General features: G+C 40.7%; 1 protein-coding gene across 1 annotated transcript in view; it reads right to left on the minus strand.

The window, feature by feature from the left end:
* LOC139554890 (transcription factor HIVEP3-like) overlaps positions 1 to 5,674 on the minus strand; it is a 58,846-nt gene extending 53,172 nt beyond the window's left edge. The window contains exon 1 of the mRNA XM_071368133.1: positions 5,512 to 5,674. The gene's annotated coding sequence lies outside the window, so the exon portion shown is untranslated. The remainder of the gene's footprint in view (positions 1 to 5,511) is intronic.
* Between the last annotated feature and the right edge of the window lie 3,392 nt (positions 5,675 to 9,066).

Genomic DNA, 9,066 nt, shown 5'->3' on the forward strand with positions numbered 1-9,066 from the left:
TCGGCTGATTGTGGAGGCCAGGTCATCTGATGCAGCACTCCATCACTCTCCTTGGTCAAATAGCCCTTACACAGCCTGGAGGTGAGTTTTGGGTCATTGTCCTTTTGAAAAATAAATGATATCCCCACTAAGCGCAGACGGTGTATCGCTGCAGAATGCTGTGGTAGCCATGCTGGTTAAGTGTGCCTTGAATTCTAAATAAATCTCTGACAGTGTCACCAGCAAAGCACCACCACACCTCCTTCTCCATGCTTCACGGTGGGAACCACACATGCATAGATAATCCGTTTACCTGCTCTGCGTCTCACAAAGACACAGTTGGACCCAAACATTTCAAATTTGGACTCATCAGACCAAAGGACAGATTTCCACCGGTCTAATGTCCATTGCTAGAGTTTCTTGGGCCAAACAAGTCTCTTCTTATTTTTGGTGTCCTTTAGTAGTGGTTTCTTTGCAGCAATTCGGCCATGAAGGCCTGATTCACGCATTCTCCTCTGAACAGTTGATGTTACTTGAACTCTGGGAAGCATTTATTTGGGCTGCAATCTGAGGCTGGTAACTCTAATGAACTCATCCTCTGCAGCAGAGGTAACTCTGGTTCTTCCTTTCCTGTGGCGGTCCTCATGAGAGCCAGTTTAATTATAGCGCTTGATGGTTTTTGTGACTGCACTTGAAGAAACTTTTAAAAAGTTATTGACATTTTCCTCATTGACTGACCTTCATGTCTTTAAGTAATGATGGACTGTCGTTTGTCTTTGCTTACTTGCGCTGTTCTTGCCATAATAGGGACTTGGTATTTTACCAAATAGAGCTATCTTCTGTATACCACCCCTACCTTGTCACAACACAACTGATTGGCTCAAACGCATTAAGAAAGAAAGAAATTCCACAAATGTACTTTTAACAAGGCACACCTGTTAATTGAAATGCATTCCAGGTGACTACCTTATGAAGCTGTCAAGAGTGTGCGAAGAGAGTGCCAAGAGTGTGCGAAGCTGTCATCAAGGCAAAGGGTGTTTACTTAAAATAATGTCAAATCTCAAATATATTTTTATTTGTTTAACACTTTTTTGGTTACTATGTGATTCCATATGTGTTATTTCATAGTTTTGATGTCTACAATATTATTCTACAATGTAGAAAATAGTAAAAATATAGAATCCCTTGAATGAGTATGTGTGTCCAAACATTTGACTGGTACTGTATATATATTTTGCGGTTGGCTAAAGCCTCAAGTATGAAGGTAGGGTGGCCACGCCCATCTCGTTTATGAACTTTATGGGGCCTAAGGCCATTTCTAATATATAGATGCTGCTATTGGCTCAGTATTCAAGTATGATGTCGGGAGTGCCACGTTGTGCCACCCAGTTAAGTTACAAGTGTCCAGGGGCAAGGCTTCTTATATCAATGGTCTGATTAGCTCGAGACTCACATACGCATCTCCCCTCATTGCCATAGACATGTTTAAGCTATGACCCCCTAGACAAATCCCCTCAATAGCTTTGAAGACTAGAAATGTACGAATACCCTTAGTTAGATAGAATTTGTAAACGTTCCAAAAAGGGCCAAAAAAAACGGATAAAAATCTGTTTTTATAATATGTACCAGTTCATGAGGGTTGCCTAATCACACACATGACATTTTAGAAAGATGTGACCTTTTTAACCCTTTGAAACAGCCCCTATGACCCCAATTCAAGGCACTTCCGGTTGTCACAGGAAGCTGAAAATAAACACATATCCTCATTGGGGTAGGCTTTTACAGAATCCTGAGTTTCAAGTCTTTACGTTAAGAACTGACTGATTTACAGAGGGTTGAACTCAGTGTTTATACAAACTGCAGGTTGGGTATATCAAAACCACTTTTAGGGTAATTTAACCACTTCCGGTTGCTCTAGGAAGCTTAAACTCAACACAGGTAATCCTCATAGTGGCCTGATGGATTGTCATTGAAGACAGCTTGAGATGGCAATCATAACCCACATAGGCATCAGGTTGAATTTAGGGCAGCAGGCAATGTATTCCTATGGGGAGAGATGTCAATGTAAACTGTTAGAAGAAAACACCCTGTTTTCACTGTTAAGGGTTAATTCCACACTGTCAAGGTTAGGCTTGCACAGATCGGGAGGACCTTGGGAAGGTTCCTGTGATTGAATTGTGCTTAGAGCCTCAACGGTTCTGCCGCTGTCACCCAAAAGCACCTCACATTTAGGTCAGGCTTCGTTTTGGGCCTTGTGCTAAGACCTTTCTGGATGTCAATATCGTTCCCCAAAAACGTCAGAGACAGCTGCTCTTCACATATGTGGCTCTGTATATGGCCCCCAACCATAATCTGGAAATATATTAAATTCAGACTATACATGGATACATAGCACTACCTAGGTGGAACTTGTAAGTCCTCCAAAAAGAGCCAAAAAAAACGGATAAAAATCTGTTTTTATAATATGTACCGGTTCATGAGGGTTGCCTAATCACACACATGACATTTTAGAAAGATGTGACCTTTTTAACCCTTTGAAACAGCCCCTATGACCCCAATTCAAGGCACTTCCGGTTGTCACAGGAAGCTGAAAATAAACACATATCCTCATTGGGGTAGGCTTTTACAGAATCCTGAGTTTCAAGTCTTTACGTTAAGAACTGACTGATTTACAGCATTCGCCACAATAACATCTGCTAACCATGTGTCTTTATATACGGTATGTTATACCATATATGGCATCTTGCCTATGCCGCTCGGTCATTACTCATCCATATATTTATATGTATATATTCTATTCCATCCCTTTACTTGATTTGTGTGTATTAGGTAGTTGTTCTGGAACGGTTGGTGTTGAATTGCTAGATTACTTGTTAGATATTACTACAATGTGTCCTAAAATGGTTACAAATACAAGACTGTGTGTGTGTGTGTGTGTGTGACAAGAACATTTGATTTGATTTGTTTTGATACGCTGCAGTATGGTATGTTACCACCAGGTGGCTTACAAAAATACCCCCTTCTTAGGACCCTGACAGTTTTGTGTGATTTTCAAACCAGGCATATTAGCATGCTATTTGCAGGCTATTCCAATGGTTTCCCTAGTTGAGACCATGGTTTTGGACCTAACTTGGTCAAAGGTCCTAATATGGAAGGTGTTTATATAAGTTGAGGTCCTAATACGATCTCAAAAACGAGAACACACACACACACACACACACACACACACACACACACAATCTGTCAGAATAATGCCAAACATCCCACCTCTCCACAGCTAGGGTGTGAGACAGTGTGCCCTCTCCTCTCTTTGCATGCCAAACTGACACCCAATAACCCAGCACTGAATTATGTGCAATGGGATGTCAGGACTGATCGTTTTAAGGGCACCAGATCCCTGGCCCTACGCGACAATTTTAAAAGCCAGGTTGAGTTTAATTCAACAAAAGCTAAACCAACTAGTCAAAAATGCTAGTCGAAAATGCCAAAACCAAAAAGCAGCTTGGATAAAGTAATTGAAAATTGAAAATCATATTTGCAAATTAAGAAATGATGATAAGTCCTACATATGTCTTGTTCTCTCTATAAATTCAACTCAGCAAAAACAATTCCTTATGTGTCTAAAACCGTCATTTCAACAGCTTGGCCTGAGATGCCCTATGTCTTTACGACATTCCAACCTTCTTGATTACACGCAAGATGACAGTTAATACTATATAAGGGGCACGTGGTATCGAAAATCGAAGCACTCTTGAGCTGTCGATGGACTCCAACTGTCACATGGGTAATTCTTCTTATGGTGTACTATTATTAACTAATGCATCGCAGGACAATATAACGTGTCCGTATTTCACCAAGAAAGAGGTACTTGCAACACAGAGAAGAAGGCTAAGTGCGTGCTAGATGATAATGGAGAAAGCGTCATGGATGCATGGATGGACGCAGCGTCGTCCACAACATTGTCACTGACTGCGATGCGGCAGCGTTACGACACCGTTCATTCTGAGGAACCAACGCTGTCAGAGTCAAATATAGGCCAGTCTCTGGCGATCTAATTCTTATCATTGTCATTTTCTGAGTAAAATCTGATTTCAGGCTAATTTCAGTGGACGGGGAAAGGATGCAATGCACCTCAATGAACAGGGTCCGGATCTGTGCAGACAGACAGGCACAGTGAATACTGGATAGATATAGAATGTTAGGAGACTGTATAGATATAGACTATTCACAATGCATTGCTTCAATATATCCAATAGTATAGCTAAATATTCTACCACCGCAGTGTCATAATATTAAACCCACACGAGCCTAATCTGAGCCGAGCAGTTGTGATTTTCTAGACTAATATTTATTGATAATGATATGATTTCGCGTGGGGCTGACAATCTCGCGGACTGTACGGGATGCTCTCTCTGCCGTCGTCAGTCACATTGAATTCTAGCAGGTTAGAATTCCATTCACAAAATATGTCAATTCAAAGGGCATGCTGTGATGACCACTATATTTCCAGCTATTCTAAAATGGATATGAAATAGGCATACATTATGTGACCTCCATTTTATGTTGTAAATGAATTTCCCTATTCTCGCTTTCGAAGATTGGAGGGGGAAAGGAGGCATCCCTGTCCCACGGATGCTGATGTAGGATTGTGGGTTCTTGCATTCCTGCGAGAGCGAATCACATCAGTGAGATGCACGTTGGTAAGACCTAGTCTCACGACAAATAATTCGAAAAATAGTGGCATAATCTTTTATCAAGATGTCTTAAAAATTAAAACACAACGAGAGCGTTTGGTTATTGATACATTATTATATCCGTGATGAATCAATAGCCCAGGCTACTGTAAAATAATGGCTGGTAAAAAGATAAAAACACATGGCCTTCTGATCGCATGTTGTTCCGTTTCCTATCAGCATAATGTAGCCTAGCGACTCTGTGTGTGGCAAGCTGAACCACTGGTTTCGCTCTTCCTTCTCTCTTGTCTACCTATTTCACTTGAACAATGACAACCCCAGTCTTGGAACTGTCCCAAGACTGTACAAAATAGAGGCAACCGGTATAGGCTACACATGCACACAACACGCAATCCTTGTGCATCACAAGGCATGCTGCCTAGAATTCTGCTTCACACACAAAAACATAACAGCAAATTTCCCAAAGGTCGCCGTTTTGTTGGATAGAAGGTTTTATGCACGCGATCTGCAAAGCGCGAGAATGCACAATAACCTGTCGTCATCTCATGTGAAGAACAGTAACTCTGTCGCTACCGAGCTCTTGAAGGTTCCAAACAATGATACACTGTCTCCAGCATTACTGTACCTGCAGAGCCGCTGAACTTCACTTCGTTGCAGTGCAGTTGCCGTGTCTCCGCCACATATCATCACCCCTCATATCAGCCAGGGGCATACCGGTATGCAAAATTATGGTAATAATGCCAGATGCTAAAATGTTGACAGGTATTCACATTGCTGCACTGTTTGAGCCATGTAGGTTATTCAGCAACAGAATATACTTTTTCATAATCGAGCCTACCATGTAAACGGACTGCCCCAGGTTGAGAAGTGTTATTTTTCTTCTGGCGGTGGCGGGATAGGGATGGAGGGTCCTCCTTATCCCTTTTCAAACTGATGCTGCGATTTCACACAGCAGCGCGCGCCAGTGTCCCACACACACACAGCTGGTCCTCGCGACAGAACACGCTGCTTCGATCCACGCAGTTCCAGAGAAATACCCCGCCCACTTTAACAACTGTCAGTGGCATACTGTAGTCACTACAATGGAGAACACAGGCCTATGCCTTTTGTTGCTCTGCAAAGGCTCTATTATGGTATTAGCCTTACATTTATTTTTTAGTAGGCCTATGATATTATATATTTGATATCTCAGTTTGAACAAATCCTGGTGGGGGACTGGGACAATGGATAATAGTACACTGTAAAGGGGTTGCCATGAATTTGACAGTAATTTACAGGCAGCGCTGTGGCAAGTAAAATGCTGCCTTTCATATTACAGTATATATTATACTATAGCTATTGTAATATAAATGTGGTATGAAAGCAAGTACTGTGTAATGACACACAGTACAACACCGTAAAATTTACTGCATTATACTGTAAATAATTCAATTCTAACTTCATCAGATTGAATGGATGAATGAATTACATTTATTGAGGGGAGGGGTTTGTATTTCACAGTATTTCCCTATAATTACAAGGAATTGGTGCAAGCAGGTTGGCTGGTTGGTAAAGTGTTTACACACTACAGCATGTTAATAAATATTTGGTATTTTATATCACTTGCACTAGAGGTCTTAACGAAGAATTCCAAACTGGCAGCGACCACAAGGCAAAACAGACCAAAAAGACATGGCAAAATACTCAACCATTTAAGGTTTAAGACTTGCTCCCACTCCAATGTGTCCCCTATATATTTTAAATTGATGGGGCACTATAACCACATAGGAGTTAAATTGATACAGCATTCTCATTCACGACTGCAACAAATATCCTCTTACAGTGCAAGCCTCAAAATATGTTAATGAGCCAGAAACAACAATACCATGCACCCACTAGTGGTCAAGGTTTTGGGCGCTCCAAAGATACAGTATGGTACTGTATACTGTGGGGTGGAATTATAGTACCAATTGAAATACAGCAATTTCCCACAATGCACCATCATTTACAGTATGCTGCAGTTAAATGTTTCAGTTTTTTTTTTTTACTGTTGATAATACCTAAAATGACTAACAGTGTAACACAATAGACAATGTAATACATGTTGCGTAATAACTTTTCTGTAGCCTAATTCAATAAATAATGACTATGTAATAATGACTGCCAACAAATACATTAGGGTTTCTCACAGCTTTGATGCTTGAACCCCTAATTACATGATGAGCATACATCAGAATGTGAAGAGGTTCAATATTATATTATTGCATTGTCTAAATCAAATATATAAACCCAAACCAAAAGTAATATCTTACAGTGCCTTCAGCAAGTATTGTGTTACAGCCTGAATTGAAAATGGATTACATTTAGATATTTTTGTCACTGGCCTACACACAATACACCATAATGTCAAAGTGGAATTATGTTTTTCGAAATCTTTACAAATGAATTAAAAATGAAAAGCTGACATGTCTCGAGTCAATAAGTATTCAATCCCTTTGTTATGGCAAGCCAAAATGTGCTTAACAAGTCCCATAATAAGTTGCATAAGTGCATAAGTGTTTAACATGGTTTCTTAATGGCCAACTCATCTCTGTACCCCACACATAACATTTTCTGTAAGTTCCCTCAGTCAAAAGTGAATTTCAAACACAGATTCAGCCACAAAGATCAGGGAAGTTTTCCAATGCCTTGCAAAGAATAATTGAATATCCCTTTGAGTATGGTGAAGTAATTAATTACACCTTGGATGGGGAATCAATACACCCAGTCACTACAAAGATACAGGCGTTCTTCCTAACTCAATGCCGGAGAGGAAGGAAACCGCTCAGGGATTTCACCATGAGGCCAATGGTGACTTTAAAACAGTTACAGAGCCAAGGATAGGAGATAAGGTAGGATGGATCAACAACATTGTAGTTACTCCACAATACTAACCTAATTGACAGAGTGAACCTGTACAGAATAAAAATATTCCAAAACATAGATCCTGTTTGCAACAAGGCACTAAAGTAATACTGCAAAGCAATTAACTATTTGTCCTCAATACAAAGTGTTATGCATAGTGGTGGCTGCATCATGTTATGGGTATGCTTGTAATTGTTAAGGACTGGGAAGTTTTTCAGGATAAAAAAAATATTGTAATGGTGCTAAACACAGACAAAATCCTAGAGGAAAACCTGGTTCAGTCTGCTTTCCACCAGACACTGGGAGATGAATTCACCTTTCAGCGGGACAATAACCTAAAACACAAGGCCACATCTACACTGGAGTTGCTTACCAAGAAGACAGTGAATGTTCCTGAGTGGCTGAGTCACAGTTTTGACTTAAATCTACTTGAAAATCTATGGCAAGACCTGAAAGGTTTGTCTAGTAATGTTCAACGACCAATTTGACAGAGCTTGAAGAAATTTTTAAAGAATAATGGACAAATATTGTACAATCCAGGTGTGGAAAGCTCTTGGAGACATACCCAGCAAGGCTCACAGCTGTAATTGCTACCAAAGGGGCTTCTACAAAGTATGGATACTTATTTAAATTAAGTATTTCATTTTCAATAAATGGGCAAAAATGTTTAAAAACATGTTTTCACTTTGTCAGTATGGGGTAGTGTGTATATGGGTGAGAACTTTACTTTTTGAAGACCTCTGAGACCTCTCATTAAAACCTTCAGTAGCTAGCTGCTCTAAATTTAGCTTGTTTTTCCACACAGGTTGTTATTGTCTGTATCAGAGTTGCCAGGTTACATTCTATACCAGAGAGTTGCCAGGTTATATTCTATACCAGAGAGTTGCCAGGTTATATTCTATACCAGAGAGTTGCCAGGTTATATTCTATACCAGAGTTGCCAAGCAACCTTCCTCCTGGGGTGCTATTAGCTATCCTCCCACCCGCAAGAATCTGGTCTGACCCTACTACACACTTGATTCTAATCTATAGTAATAGATTCATGATAGAGCAGGGCTGGGGAAAAAACCCTGCAAGGCCAGTAGCTCTCCAGAAATGGAGTCTCCAACCCTGTTCCTGGAGAGCTACCCTCCTGTAGGTTTTCGCTCCAATGCCAGTTGTAACTAACCTGATTCAGTTTATCAACCTGCTAATAATTAGAATCAGGTGTGCTAGATTAGGGTTGGAGGTAAAACCTACAGGAAGGTAGCTCTCCAGGAACAGGGTTGGAGCGAAAACCTACAGGAAGGTAGCTCTACAGGAACAGGGTTGAGGCGAAAACCTACAGGAAGGTAGCTCTCCAGGAACAGGGTTGGAGTGAAAACCTACAGGAAGGTAGCTCTACAGGAACAGGGTTGGAGTGAAAAGCTACAGGAAGGTAGCTCTCCAGGAACAGGGTTGGAGGTAAAACCTACAGGAAGGTAGCTCTACAGGAACAGGGTTGGAGCGAAAACCTACAGGAAGGTAGCTC

The sequence above is a fragment of the Salvelinus alpinus genome, chromosome 26, assembly GCF_045679555.1.
Source record: "Salvelinus alpinus chromosome 26, SLU_Salpinus.1, whole genome shotgun sequence".
Taxonomy (NCBI): Eukaryota; Metazoa; Chordata; class Actinopteri; order Salmoniformes; family Salmonidae; genus Salvelinus; species Salvelinus alpinus.